Genomic DNA, 15,017 nt, shown 5'->3' with positions numbered 1-15,017 from the left:
TTAAGTGAATGATTTTTGTATAGAGTGAATGTTTGTTTTTCTTAAAAAATAAATTTATTCTTATTCCTTATGCATTAAAGTATTTATAAATCTGTTGGCTGGTCTCTCCATGGGATTTTTAATAAAAGAGATAAATTATATTACTTTTCTAAATATTTTACAGGGGAGTGTCTTTTTTCAAATGATTACTTTTAGGTGTTATTCAAGGGACCTGCCAATCTTGTAGTGGGTTTTCCAGAAAATTCCAGGTCACTAAAAAAAGGTTGATCTTGATCAGGAAAACAATTCTTGTTTCAGGTCGGCAGCCCAGGATTGGAGACAAGTAGGGAAAGTGGGAAAATCCTATGGCTATAGTGTGGGTTATATTTTCAGTCCCCCATAATTCCTGGGTTGTCCCTGACTGCTCCTTCTCTAGCTCCATCCTGGTTGCTGTCTCCTCCTCCCATAAATGCTCTTTGTCCATGGTTCTGCTCTTTTTCTTACTGCAGACTTTCCTCACTGATCCATTCACTTTCCTCATCTCAGTTATTATTTAAATTGGAAATACACATAAATTGTTAACCCGAACCTCTCAGTCTTGATGCTTTTCCAGTTAGGCCCTAGAGGGTCTATGACAATTGTTCATTCACTTACCATACAGTTTAAGCTCTTATTATGATCTCACCAAGTGCCACCTTCTATTGTTTGTACACACGTGTTTACACTACATTTTGGAGGAAAGGGGGTGCACTTTGGAGTCATAGCCACAATTATTCTGTTTATTATTTGAGAAAATTTGGGAAGTTATGTAACTCCATCAGCCTTAGTGTACTTCTATATTGAGATAGAGTTAAATGACAGGTTTGCATCCGAAATGCATGTGAATTTTAAATGATAATATGTAAATAATCTGTCCCAGTGCCTGACATCATTGTTATTTAATAAAGCAACATCAGTGTTTTGATTTCTTCTGATCACTATATCTATTATGCACATTCTAATGGTTGCAGAGATTTGAAATGCTGGGTTATGGAATTTGGATTTTATTCCATAGATGATGAGGAGCCACTGAAAGTTTTTGAACCATGAAGTAACTCAAGAATTAGTGTCTTAGAAAGTTGAACCTAGGGAAAATTTTCAAGGAGACCATTCAATTAAGAGAACCTTTTTTTAAAGATGTGATAAGGGGTAGGCTAATGCAATGGTAATGAGAAAAGAAGCGTATCAGAGAAATTATAAGAAATAATTTATGACTAATACATGAAGCTTTGACTGCCTGATATTTGTATGTTTCATGATTATGCCTCACTGTTTATTCAAAGCATTATTACTCTAATGGGAAGTTTGCACTCAGCTTGACATAGAACTATTTTATAAATATAGGTGTGTTAACCTTCAAACTTTCTTACTGGTATTATACTTTTAGAAATATTGTTTCCAAAATTCGCAAGGAAACAAGTAGTATCTTCCCACATACATATTATATAAGGTCTGAGGTCAGACTTGATTCTAGCAGTATATAGAATACCTCATCATCTTTTTCCTGCTAAAGGAAGATGACTATTTCAGGTTACTGAAATAATCTTTAAATATAGAGAGTGGAGAGTTCATGCAGACAACAACTTTCAGACATACATCACAGAACTAGAAATAGAAGACAATGACAATCTCACTAAATATTTAGTTCTTAAGATAAAATAGTGAATACTTATTTTGTTGTCATATATGTTTAACATTTAGGGCCCAGCATTGCTCATATTGTTCATCCTAAATGGAATTACTTCCTTTTCTCTCTCTTTTAAAAAATCTCTTAGTATTCTATTTTTCAAAAGCCAATTCCCATATCACCTTCTCCATCAGGATGCCAATACAGAACACATATATACTGAACTCATTCTTCTTGTCAAATTCACAATCACACATTCACACTTTAAAATAAATCATTTTAATTTTAACCTATTTTATATGAAAACTTTATCTCACTAGCAAACTATCAGTTTTTTAAGGTAGACTTATGTCCATGTCATGTATTCATTTTGTTTGACACCTGGCATACTAATCAGTTCTTGTTGATTTGTAATTGCAAATGAAAAAAAATTAAATATAACCAGAATTTTGAGAGCTGAAACTAAGATCTTTCTCATATGTAGCTCATATGTAGCATTGCTCATATGTAGCTCACCTGTAGCATTAGCAAAATATTATTTTGTTTAAATAAATAATGAAATAGATATTTTAGCACTTCTTTTTCAATTTTAGTTAGAGAGAATCAAGAAGACTTAGAATGGTTATCCCTTTCTCAATCAAAGATATCTAAAACAAGCCTCTTAAATGGCAGTATTGAATTAATTTTTTTTAAAAAAAATATGTTAGATGTAAGGATGAACTGTTTAGCCTCTGTACTAGTAAACTAAATAGCTATGAAAGTGTTCTAAATACTCTATTTTGCCTTCTTACTATTAGCTCATTTTGGCTTTAGATTATTTTCATTCAAAAGAATGTTAAGGGCAAAAATATATTGTGTTAAAGTAGCAGACAACCTGTTAGTGTTCAGAAAACACTATTTCTGAACTTCAGCTTTACAATCTAAATATATTGAATTAGTGCATATCTAATAAAGAATTTTGGAATTTCTCCAACAAGACGTATTTTGTTAAAACTTGTTTAACAGAACTAGGACCTGCAGTTTTTTGTTTGTTTGTTTCTTTGTTTTGTTTAATTCCAGCCTTGGAAATAATCAGAGCGTAAGCCTGACAAACTGCCAATTTCAGAATATCTATTTGGAAATCCCTCTAATTAAGAAAATAATAATAATACAACAATTTCTATCTAGTTTGTCTCGTAGACTCACCATATATCATAATAAAAAAGCAACCTGAGAGACTGTCTAGTGTAATTCTTAATTTTATAGAGAGGACTGAGGATGAGCAGATGCGATTCCTTCTCTTCTCCCTCTTTACTACCTTCCATTCTTCCTTCTCCGTTTAGTAACACTATGAAGGTGATTATTTATCTATTTATCCATTTATATATTCATATATGCATATACACATAGATGCCTATCACATAATGTGCTAATCTTATACATAATTATATACACTGTACATGACTTTATATACTATACATGATAGCATATATTATATATTATGTATAGGATGTAGTTTTTTATATATATAAAATAAGTTTAACATGTTATATGATAGATATAAGGCAATAATAATGTTTCGGAAAGTTATTAAGTAAAATATCAGAGTACTGGAGCAAAAGAAGGAAATCCTATTATCTTGTGTAAAGTAGTTTTTACAATTATAGTAAATAATATGAAAGCACAGATTGACTCAAGCGCTTCTGTCCTAGCTGTAACACTCATCCCTTGAAATTGCCTCCATTATAATATGAACTCTATTAGGGCAGGAACATGTCTGTCTTGATCACTATCTTATCACTACAGTGCTCATAAATACATGGTAGATCCTCAATAGGTGAGTGTTAAGTGAATGATTTTTGTATAGAGTGAATGTTTGTGAAATATCCTTTTTGATGCTCCCATTGACTTAGGACATTCAGAGAGATTCTTCCAGACAGTTTTAAAGTATGAAGTCATTGATTTGATTTATTTATCTTGAGTACTCTTTGACTTACCTTGCTGTTATCTGTTAATTTTGCTGTAACTTCGTGATTCAGGAAACATAAACCAGGGATGGAATTGTTTTAAAACAACTTAAACTCATGCACTCATTTGTAAAAAGAGACTTTTGATAGTCACTAAGATATTTTACAAATTAAAAAAAGAAGATCATACCTGAGCACTGATACAAATTTAAGTGGTATTTTCTATTAATTATTGCTTGTATAACTTTCTCTGAGTAGCCTGTAGAAAGGATGCAGCTTTCCTGGGATTGATGTCTGAGTGCATCCTCCCACCCCCAAATATTAAGTAATGGGCAGACTAGGTGGGCAGAGATGGGCCCTTTGCCATAAAATTGTATTCTTTTTTTAAAAAAATAAGAACTAAAAAAAATAAGAACCTTGATTAATCTACTTCTGCCATTAGACTATGATAAGAAAAGTATAAAGTGCTGTCCAACCATTCAATAATAGTGCAGACTTTAGTCCAAAATTTATGTCCTCATTAAAAATATTCATGCTAACAGTATAGAATGCAGCTACTGGTGTTTTGTTTATAGCTCTTTGTCTGTGAGAGTACAGACTTATCTAAAATATTGCCACTTTCATTTATCATCTGAGTGTGAAGACAGAAAAAGATAACATTTTTACACAATATCATGCTTTATTGATGTGGTCACCTTTAATAATAGAAACGAAAAGAAACATTTCCCAATTTTTTCATCATAATTCTACCAGGAAGCAGATGTGCAGTTTTATTTGTCTTTTAATCACATATTTATTTATCGCATTATATCTTTCAGTTGTGGATATTTTCCTGTAGAGGGAAATTCCATCCTTCCTGGAATAATAATTCTCCAAGTTTTAGATGTACTTTTTGAAAAACTGATGAGTTGATGTGAAAACATACCCTCTTCTCTTAAACACAATCTTTTGATTGCATTTATATGCAGGTAGACCTTGAATGCTTATAATACTTCCTAAAGATATTAAATATTTCTGTGGTATTATAATAATATATCAAGAGAATTTTAGGGGAAAGAATCACAGTCTTACTAATATGTAAACAAATGGATCTTCAATAATAGTATCAGCTTCACAGAAAGCTATCTAATTCAAAGGTGAAAATTTATAATAACACATTCACCTATCCTTGTAGCTCTCTCTTTTCTTTTCTTCAAATTCTTTATGTCTCCATCAGAACTTCTCTATCCTGACCATTCTCCATATTTCTAGAGACTATTTGCCTCACTTCTTTACATATCCATCCAAGACCTTCAGATCAGGCATTTCAAGCAAAAATTTTCAGCCTGTTGTTAATATCTCATCTCTTGACTTAATGATGTATAATCTTGGTTCTGCTTTATAACCTTCAGATGGGCTTCCACTTACCTGTGACTAATGAAATACCTGCTGGTTCACCAGCCACCCTTACCGGGTGATATTTCTGTAAGGCCAATTCATTTGTGTTGATTTCAGGACATTGTTTTAGCTAAATTTTGACAGATTTGGCAATTTACATTCACATTTACTGTCTATACATCATCATCTAGACAATGATTACATGCGTGGTCCTGAATAGTTGCTTTAGCCATAATCCATTATCTCCTGCTGTACTCATGTTTTCTTATCTACTTTATATTGCTCCAGCCCCTCAAACAGAAAATGTCCAAAATAAAATAGGGTTTTTATTTTTCTTTTACTGATGTTCTTAACCTTTTTTTAATTTCTATCATCACTATACAACTAGTAATCTGAACTTTACACATCAGTCATCTCTAATGCAATATAGAGCAGATGTTGTGGACCTAGTCAACCTGGATTCCCATCCAGATTCTGTCACAAACAAGCTTATAGCCTAGGACAACTTGTTTTATCATAGCTCACTGCAACCTCAAACTCCTGGGCTCAAGCGATCCTCCTGCCTCAGCCTCCTGCATAGCTGGGAGGACAAGTGCGTGCCATCACGCCCAGCTAATGTTTCTATTTTTAGTAGAGACAGGGTGTTGCTCTTGCTCAGGCTGGTCTTGAACTCCTGAGCTCCAGAGATCCTCCCGCCTTGGCCTCCCAGAGTGTTTTGTTTTTTTAAGCCTTACTTTCAATATTTGTAAAACAAAGTATTAATGATAAGAGAATTTAACTAATAGATTACTGTGGGGATTGAGTTAATATGTGTTCACAACTTAGAAAGTGTCTGGTCCTTAGTAATTCCCCATAAATGTTAGCTACTATTATTATTTCCTTTGCTCTTTATTTCCAGTTAGTTCAGCAAGTTTTCTTAAAATTTTCCTCCTTTCCGTTATTACTGCCAACACCGTGATTCAAACCTTCATGATCTTTTGCCTGAACTATTTTAATAGTCTTCTAACTCATATTCCTGTCCTTATTTTACCATAAGACCTAACCAAGTTAGGATATTGTATTTTAGAACCCTTATTGTAGTTAGGAACATTTCATTTGGCAAGACCGAGGTCCTATAGATAAATATGTAATTTAATCAAAACAAGCATACATTAGATATATGTGTATTTATATGTATGCATGTATGAATATGTATATGTGTATAGGTATATGAAATACAAAAGTAAATAAAAGTGAAAGCAACACTATTCCAAGCAAATTAGATGCTCATGGTTATTAAACCTGCTCATGTCATTGACGATCTTTTTGGCACCTTCCTCTGTTGATTAAAAAATTGCTGAAGCACATTATTACTTGAGTATATACATCTATAATTTTTTTAGGTACGCCATATCTCCTTTTAAAGTATACAAACCCATCTACATTTTCCCTTGCTTCTTGTTTTTGGTGTTGTCTCCAAATATTTCTGTAAGAGGTTGATCTTTTGCAAATAGTTTGCAGTGTTTATGATATATGATTATTTTCCTCTACCACATCTTTTCTCCATAAGTGAGACTCCTTACACCACATACTTGCTCCTATTTTATATGGGAGGGGTCAGGAATAGTTAATGTCCTTCTTTGTTTAAAGGGAATTACCTGAAATGGGTTTAAAGAAATATATTATGGACTTTTAAAAAATTGGTACACGTATGTGTTTAGGTATTGAAAAATCACAGGTGATGAAACCATTGTGGGTAAGGCATGATTTTCTCCTGATAATGTGATCCTTAATAAAGCAACTGCCCTGTTTGAACACCACCATTGTCATTCACTCCCTGTCACAAGTGATAGCAGAATCCAGTGTATGTGCCTTACCTTGTCATGACTGGGCTGTAATCTAACTTTGCAGCTGAGACCATGCTTATCGTAGCTGCATGAAACTATTAGATCACCTCCTTTCTCGTGCTCTATTGTATGTATCTCTTGAAACATTACCCACTCTCAAACTCTAGCTTAAATGACATCTCTTCTATGAGACTTTCTTTGATTTTATCCATTTCTCTCAAATCTCAGTCAAGAAGTATTTTTTACTATTTAATTCATATTTCATATCCCTTGTATAGCGCTTACATTCTGCCTAAATTGTAGTATAAATATTTTATTTCTCTAAGTACATTGTAATTTTATTGGGCGAAAGACCACGTTTTGTTCACCAGCTACATTCAGTGGAGGTGAATCTTAACACAGATTCTAAGTTCTAAAGTCAATATTTAAAGTTAAAATTTCATACTGTTAAAATTATCCTGAAAAGAACCTGAAATAATACATGAGATGTATTATACAATATTCATGTGCCACATTTGGGGCTGATGTTCAGTCTTTCAATAAAGTACAACACCGAAAGTTTTCCTTCTGTGTTGTGTCCAGTCACTTTCTACACTTCAGCACCAGATGAGGTAATTGGCTTGTATTTAGAGTCTGTGTTGTATGAAAGAATCCATGCATCTTTAAAAATGAAAAGCAAATGCAGCTAGGGAGATGCTCAGACTACGAGAACTGAGAATGACTAAGAAAATTTAATTTTCTTTTCCAAAAAATTATTTTTTTAAAGATAGATTGTCCAGAATTTCTCTCTATCTGCTTGGCTTTCAAGAAATTTGGTTGCCCATGCTCACAAAAGTTTAGATAAATGAATATATGGATAGATACATACAGATATAAGTTTGGGTTAAAAAAAATCAACTAGTTTAAATAACTGGTTTAAATCCAGGTTGGCGGCTCATCATGTAATATGATGTAGTGGCTCAGTTCAAGTTATTATTGAGGGATGACATCCACAGAGCAGCATTATTAGAAGGGCAGATTGTACTCAAATAAACCTTCATTCCAATCCATGTTCTGCTACTGACTGTAAGACTTGAAACATTAGCTTAACTTCTCTTAGTATCAGTTTTACCACAAGCTAATTGAGATTAAAAAGAATACCTATCTGAAAGAGTCTGAAATGAGATGTGTAGGGTTTACATCATAGTAAGCACTCAAGAAACATTGGTTATTACTAATGTTGTTACTGATTGTTTCATTTACAAAATAAATATTTATAACATGGTGAAAGTTTAAGCCTTCCTTATTAGAGTGGGAGTCTGTGACTTCAACTGAATTCAATTTATATTTGAAACATTGGCAGAAATTACTTTACTTTTTTGAAAAGGCATTCAGACATGAAATGCACAGTTATTTATTTGAATCAGGATTGAAACACTTGGCAAGTTGAAGGCAATTCTGGGAATGAGAAGAGGGGAGCCTCTTTGAATGATTGAAACTGGATTTCTGAATTGGATCTTTCAGAAATAAGGGGCTTCTTTGCCCATTTTCCATGAATTTACATTTTTCATAGTAAATTGCCTTGGTTCAGATAAATTTTACATCTTGTATTTTATTCATTACTTTTTAAAAATACATCTTTAAATAATCTAATTTTTTCTCACTCTCCTTCTATCCTTCTGTTGGACACTCGATTCTTTTTTCTTATTTTCCTATTATGCTTATTGTTGTTATAGCCTTCTTTCAGATTTCATTTCTGATCTTTGAAGAATTATAAATATTCTCATGACTTTGGAAATTTACCTTATGTTTTACTGTTCATGTTTTGACAAGTGTTCTTTGTTTCACATGAATTTTCTTACTGAATTCTCTTGTTTTATTGTGAGGTGGGTGATATTATATTCTGCTTTTCACAGGAGAGGAAACTGAGGTGTAGAGAGATTAAATGTGTTTCCCAAGTTTTCTCATACTAAGTTGTGAAGATGGGCTGTGGACCCAGGCAGTTTGATCTAGAATTTAAGCTCTCAACTGCTCCACAAACATTAGCTCAACTCTTGAAGAGGCACATTCAAAGGAAGCCTTTTTTCCCCCTCTCTTCCTTTCTATTCTCTCTGTATGTTTTTGATTTCTGTATATTTCTTTTGTATTTTTACTTATTTTCATTTTATTTTCCCCTTCTGTTTAAAAATGTAAATTAACATTTCAGAATACAGTGCTTTTCCCATTCCTATTCTTCGCTGCACATACAACATCCTCGTCTTTGCTTGTCATGAGCTCACTTATTTGGACGTCCTCAGGCTCTAAACCTTTGCCCTATGACATTCAGTCGCTGACTCAGTTCCTTTACTTGGGTCTTCCAAGGAGTCTGAATATTTAAAATGTTATTTTCCTTTCAGTCAGTTCCAAGATGATGTTTGCCTCTGCTAAGTGTATTTCCTCTCAGCTACTGGAACCTTCTGTTCTACAGATTGCTCCTTGGTGCATTCGGGAAGATGTTGCCAAGTTTCTTTTTGCACATGTGCTTGTTTTTCAGTTCCTGGAAACTTGACAGAGCTTCCACTCTTTTCCACATTCTTCCCCAGGTTTCTCCCACCCTCCTAGCACACCTCTGCCGTGTTTTTCTTTCCATTTGCTGCTCCACCCCACTGCACCTTCAGAGTATCCTTTTGTTCTGAATGCTTAAATCTACCTGAAACTTCCTCTATCTTTTTCCATTATGACAAGAATTGTGTAATATTTTAATCAACTATGATACGTCATTCTGTGAAAACACAGATCATTCTGTGAAAACAAATGGCTACACATTCTGGAAATTAAAGCAACTGAATTTTGTTCTATTATTTTTGTTCTTATTATTTTTTACCTGATCTATTTTATCTGCTTCTTTCATTCTTCTTTTATACTAATTGTGCTTTTATGATGATGTGTTTTTATACAGTAATCACTGTATTGTTAACTCTAAGAGTTTATTGGTGCTGTGATTTAGTATATAAATCATGCAAGAAATATAGTGCAGGGAAATGACCATTGGGCAGACAGACAGATGTGGGTCTTTGCTGTTTTTGATCCTTCTTGTCTACTTGACTTTGGCTTACCAGTAACTTCTCTGATTCTCAGCTTTGTTATTTGTAAAATGGAGGATGAATAATACCTAACTCCAAAGGTGAAGTTCAAATAGGGTAAAAAGCACACATATGTTTTACAAATTGGAAACAGCTACAACACAGGTACAGGTTATTGTTACACTGACTCTCAAAGCACTGAGATACCAGTTTGTTAAGCAAGTAAACATCTAAAATGAAAACAATGGGAAATCTGACTAGAGTGAGAATTTTATGTATTCAAAATTTTTTATTATATATCAGATGTTTCTTAAAACAGTGAAATCTACACTTTGAGTTTTAATAAAAGAATATTTCTATTTAGAACTGTGAATATTTGAGCTTATGAGACAGGTGGGTAATATGTCTTTTTTACTAACCCAAATGCCATAATCCCAAACTAATACCTGTGTGGGTAGTTCAGTTTCTTCCAATGATGGGATGAGTATTACAGAGTGATTCACAGAGAAAACACAGATTGGCCCATATGTACATGTGGTAGCATGTGTTGGTATGGATAAAGTCCCACCTAAGCATACTTTGCTTCCTTCTGTGAAGAGCCATCTCACTCCCACAGGGGTGACGTTTTCAAGGTTTAATACCTACTCACATGTCTAACTATATAAGTGATTTATTTACATTTTAATACTTCAAAATACCAATTTGCAAACCCACACAAAGAATCACTGGAAACGTGTTTAAAGGACCTATTGTCCCATTTTATTTACTTGCCTTCTGGAAACTGCTGAATTAATTTACTATTTCAGGCCATTAATTAATAAAGACCATTGTATGAACAAAATAGGGAGGATAAAGCTAAAATTTTCAATGCTTTTGGAAATTAATTTTGAATTAGTGTTCCCGATATTCTCTTATTGTTTTGTTGATTGCATTGTGTTCCAGAATTGTGGTAAACATCTGTGTAGTCAAGTTGCTTGTATTTTATTCATATTGTCAGACTAGTGTTATCTATTTCCCATGACAGCACAGTCCTCCACATCATGTGAACAAATTTATCACTTGCATTTTTATTCTTCCCTTTCTAATTTTAGAGTTGCCTTTTTTTCTGCTTTATTGCAATTATTCTCCATAAACCTCTCCTCCTGGTACTAGCTTAAATAACATTTTTTTTCTCCAGAGTATTTACGTATTTTGTTTGTAGATAGATACTTTGCCCATCAATCAACTTGTTGCTCAGCCATGCTGTACTTCTTTAGTGCTTTAATCTTTCATCATAAATCATCTCTCTCTGCATCTTAATCATTCTCCCATCATGTCTCTGAACTCCTTCCAGCTTCTCTGCACCTTTTGGATAATGAGGTGCCGAGGTCTGAATGCCAGGTGCAGTCCCACCAGTCCTATGTAGGAGGGTCCTATTACTTCCAGTGCTGCTATGATGTCTTCTTGTTCCCCGAGGTACTCATTAGAGAGATGATGCCTGTCTCTACATGCAGAGAGTCAAGCACGGCTGCATCACCCCCATTCTCCTGCAACTGCCTTCTGGCTAATCATCTTTCCAGAATGGAAATCTCCATCGCAGTTTCTCTCTCTCTCTCTCTCACTATGATTCTGTCTCTTTTGTTATTTATTGTTTTTTTATAATTTTACTCCTGCTGCCTGACTCAGATCTAATCCATCTGCTTATCTCCCTCTTTTCCTCTTTACCTTGATCTGGCCCAGTATCTTCCCAGACCTACAATTTCACGCTTGTGCTAATAGCAATCTCCGCCATTCTGATTGCGTAGATATTCATCCTTTAACCACATCAACTTCTTTTACAACTCAGTGGTAAGAGACACATTTATTCCCTTATGTTTATATAATGCATTACCTTTTTGTTTTTTAGAAAATCAGCAAGTAGTTTGTCATTACGCTGTTAGGCTCGAAAACTCAGTTTTATCGGAGTTGCTCAGAGAAGTGAGCTATAAATTATTTTTACTATTACTGTATACAACTTAGTAAAATAATGCTTAGTTCAGTTTTTTATCCATAAATTATATAGTTTGGGGAGAGAGGCGATAGGTATGTTATTTCTGAAATAGTTACTGTGTAAATTATGGCTTGTGTTTCTTGAACACTTGTTGGTCATTCTTTCTTCTTTTCTTCACTCCCTTCTGTCTTTCCTGCTTCCTTCCTCCAATCACACAATGTTGCTGAAATCCTACCATCTGCAGGACAGTGTGAGGGAAAGAATACAGCACCTGTATGCTATGCCCTGCTATCAAAGTGATTAGCTTTGTAGCTACATCAAATCACTTACTTTTTGTCAGTTATATTCTCATCCATAACAAGAGTAGAATTTAACAATATAATGATGAAGTGAGAAGAAGACAGTATTTTATTAAATATTTGCAAATTAGAGGGCTAGTAAGAGATAAAGCCCAAATAAAGTTTTGTATCAGATTGAGGAGAACTTTGAAAACTTGAAACATTTGTCTCTCTGATGTGTGAATCAACCCATCTCACCTACCAAATTAATTTCATCAAAACACCTTCAGAGTATAAATGTTGTTTGTATATGTCTGGAGGGTTAAAGTGAGAGAGGATGGAAAAGAAGATATGGAAACATTGTAAGAAAATGAGAAAAGTCATAAGTAAGCATTACTTAGAAGTAGCAAAGGGGACATAAACAACAAATAGTAAGAGAAGATTATGAAGAAATGTGTCATTAAATTTGAAAACTTAGCAGCAGGGGACAAATTCCTAGAAAGTTCTAACTAATGAAAATTGCTAAGAATATAAAACATAAGAATAATCTTGATACCTATTGAAAGAAATTGAATTAGTGGTTAAAAATTTTTCCCAAATAGAAAATACTAGGTCCAGATGGATTTCACAAGCAAGTTCTTACAAAACTTAAGAAACAAGGAATGAGGTACAAGAATGAGGTAACAAAATAGATAAAGGTTAGGGTGTGGAGGAAAATTTGAGTCTGGAACATTTGGGAACCAACTTTAAAATCAGTGGCTGGTAAAAAGTGGTTAGATTGAGTCTTACCACCTGGAATGTTTTCATGATTAATCCAGATTTCTGATCACCCATCTGTGACTTGGTGGAATGGGATACTTGGAGATGACAGCCTGGAAATTGCAACTTTAACAATCCCCTCAGTTGATTCATGTGCTTGTAACTCATTAAAAAATTTTTAGCTAGAAGTGCAGTCATTGTCAAAATAAGTGAATATTAGGGTCGAGGATAAGTAGGAAAAAAAAGGGATAGCCCAAGTGGGTTAAGGGACTGAAAGAGTAAGATCCCATAGAGAAAGACCAGTAGATGAAATGAGGGTAAAGCGTGATGTGGTTAACAAAGCAGGTAGACACTGTAGACACAGTTGGTGGGAAGGAGTGAATGAAGTTAAAGTAAGGAATTTGTTATAGATCTAGAAATTCTGAGCTTCTGATCTTAATGGAACAGGAAAAATTCTGGGTGGTTATACCAATCGGTGTGATTTGATTGATTAAAGTGAAAACTTGAGGACTGAATGTTGTTGAGGAGAGGAGCTACATCTCTGGCCAGCAGAACCTTTGTGGCTTTATTTGTGCTGTTTGTTTTTCTCCAAGCAATGGTGCTACATGTAAAATTGATGCATTTCATTTACTTATAAGTCTTGGAAAATAACAATAAAAAGGAAAATGGAAGATCATCTTGGGACATGATACAAAAGACTCAGGCATCAGAGTATTGAAGTATGCACACTTTAGACAATAAGCATAGGGTTTGGGTAAGAGTCAAATTGTGGAGAAAAGGCATGTAAGATGTATAATGGGGAAGTGTTTAGGAATACCAAATTGTTAACTTACAAAAGCATCTTTTCAGGAACTTAGCCTCACTTAGGAATATGAATTAAAAATCATTCTGTTAATATTTGAAAATGACATGATTCTTTCATACATGTTTTCATAAATTCTATGCTAGTATTTTAATATCAATATCAAAATTGTTACCTTGTTTGATATCGTTAACATAATTTATTTACTGCCACATTTTTAGTATTGACTTTCTTTATCCATCCTAGCAAATAAAAATAAATTTTCATCTTTATAAAAAGAAGAAATAGAATAAAAACTCAGATCTGTGTTTTAAGAAAATCTGACTAAGAAGATAGGCTTGTGTGAGGGATAGTGGAAATTTCTATATTTCAAAGCGGCATTTATTCCTGAAGTATGTCAGCCTCTCTGCACAGTGACCTACTGTGTTTATCTTTATAAAGAGTAAAGGAAACCATTATGCAAACACACTTCCATTTGGGAACTGTAGTGCCAAGTGTTAATGGTATCATTATTCCAAACAAAGTGTGTTTAGAACCATTACTTTTTGTGATATGTTTCTTGTGGGAATTTTCATGAAGTGTCTGTAGTCTGTAAGATATTTACATGGCGTGGCTATTTTCTTCTTAGTGTCAATTATGCTAACGATTTTTTTTTTTTTTTTTAGTAAACAGGTTGGTCCTTTGTACAAAGAAATGTCTATTTCTTGATCTTTGATAGCTATCTTTTTATGTGTATCTTCTATATTGATTGCATTTGAGTGACTTACAGATGATGGCTTTGGGGAAAAATGTAAACAACACATAAAGTTATAATGTCTGTTCCTAAATTAGTATGCAATCTTAAAATTTTTGAATATTAAATTAGAATGTAGTCAAGACCATAGGTCTTAAAGAGATACTTATTTTTCTCAAGAGAAATTTTTGGAACTTTATACTCTAGAAAATCCAATTATTCCTTTAAGTTGGTAGAATCAAGGTCTAGCATTCTATGAAATATGTAGAAATTGGCAACTGCTTTGTTATCTTAAGAATCTCTTAACTTGTGGCATAATATAAGATGTTATATTAATATTAAAACCAGTTACATGTATATTTTGTCTACATGTAACATTTCTAAGCTAATTTGTGTGCATATATGAAATAGGTGATAAAACTACCAATTTTCAGAAGAAAAATCAAAATATTGGAATAAGTACAGATTAATTTGGACTTAAAAGCACATGAGCTAAAATAAAGGGAATTGTGTAAGTATAAGTGGTATTGTCCATTCATATTTTCAAGAATTTGACATTTAATTGATTAAGGTGCCACATTTTAATGAGAAGTCAAGGGCTATTTACTTGTTGCTTTATGGTAAGTGCAAAGATCATCTGG

The sequence above is a fragment of the Propithecus coquereli genome, unplaced genomic scaffold (genome assembly GCF_000956105.1).
Source record: "Propithecus coquereli isolate 6110/MARCELLA unplaced genomic scaffold, Pcoq_1.0 Scaffold199, whole genome shotgun sequence".
NCBI lineage: Eukaryota > Metazoa > Chordata > Mammalia > Primates > Indriidae > Propithecus > Propithecus coquereli.
Note: the sequence above shows the minus strand (reverse complement) of the source record.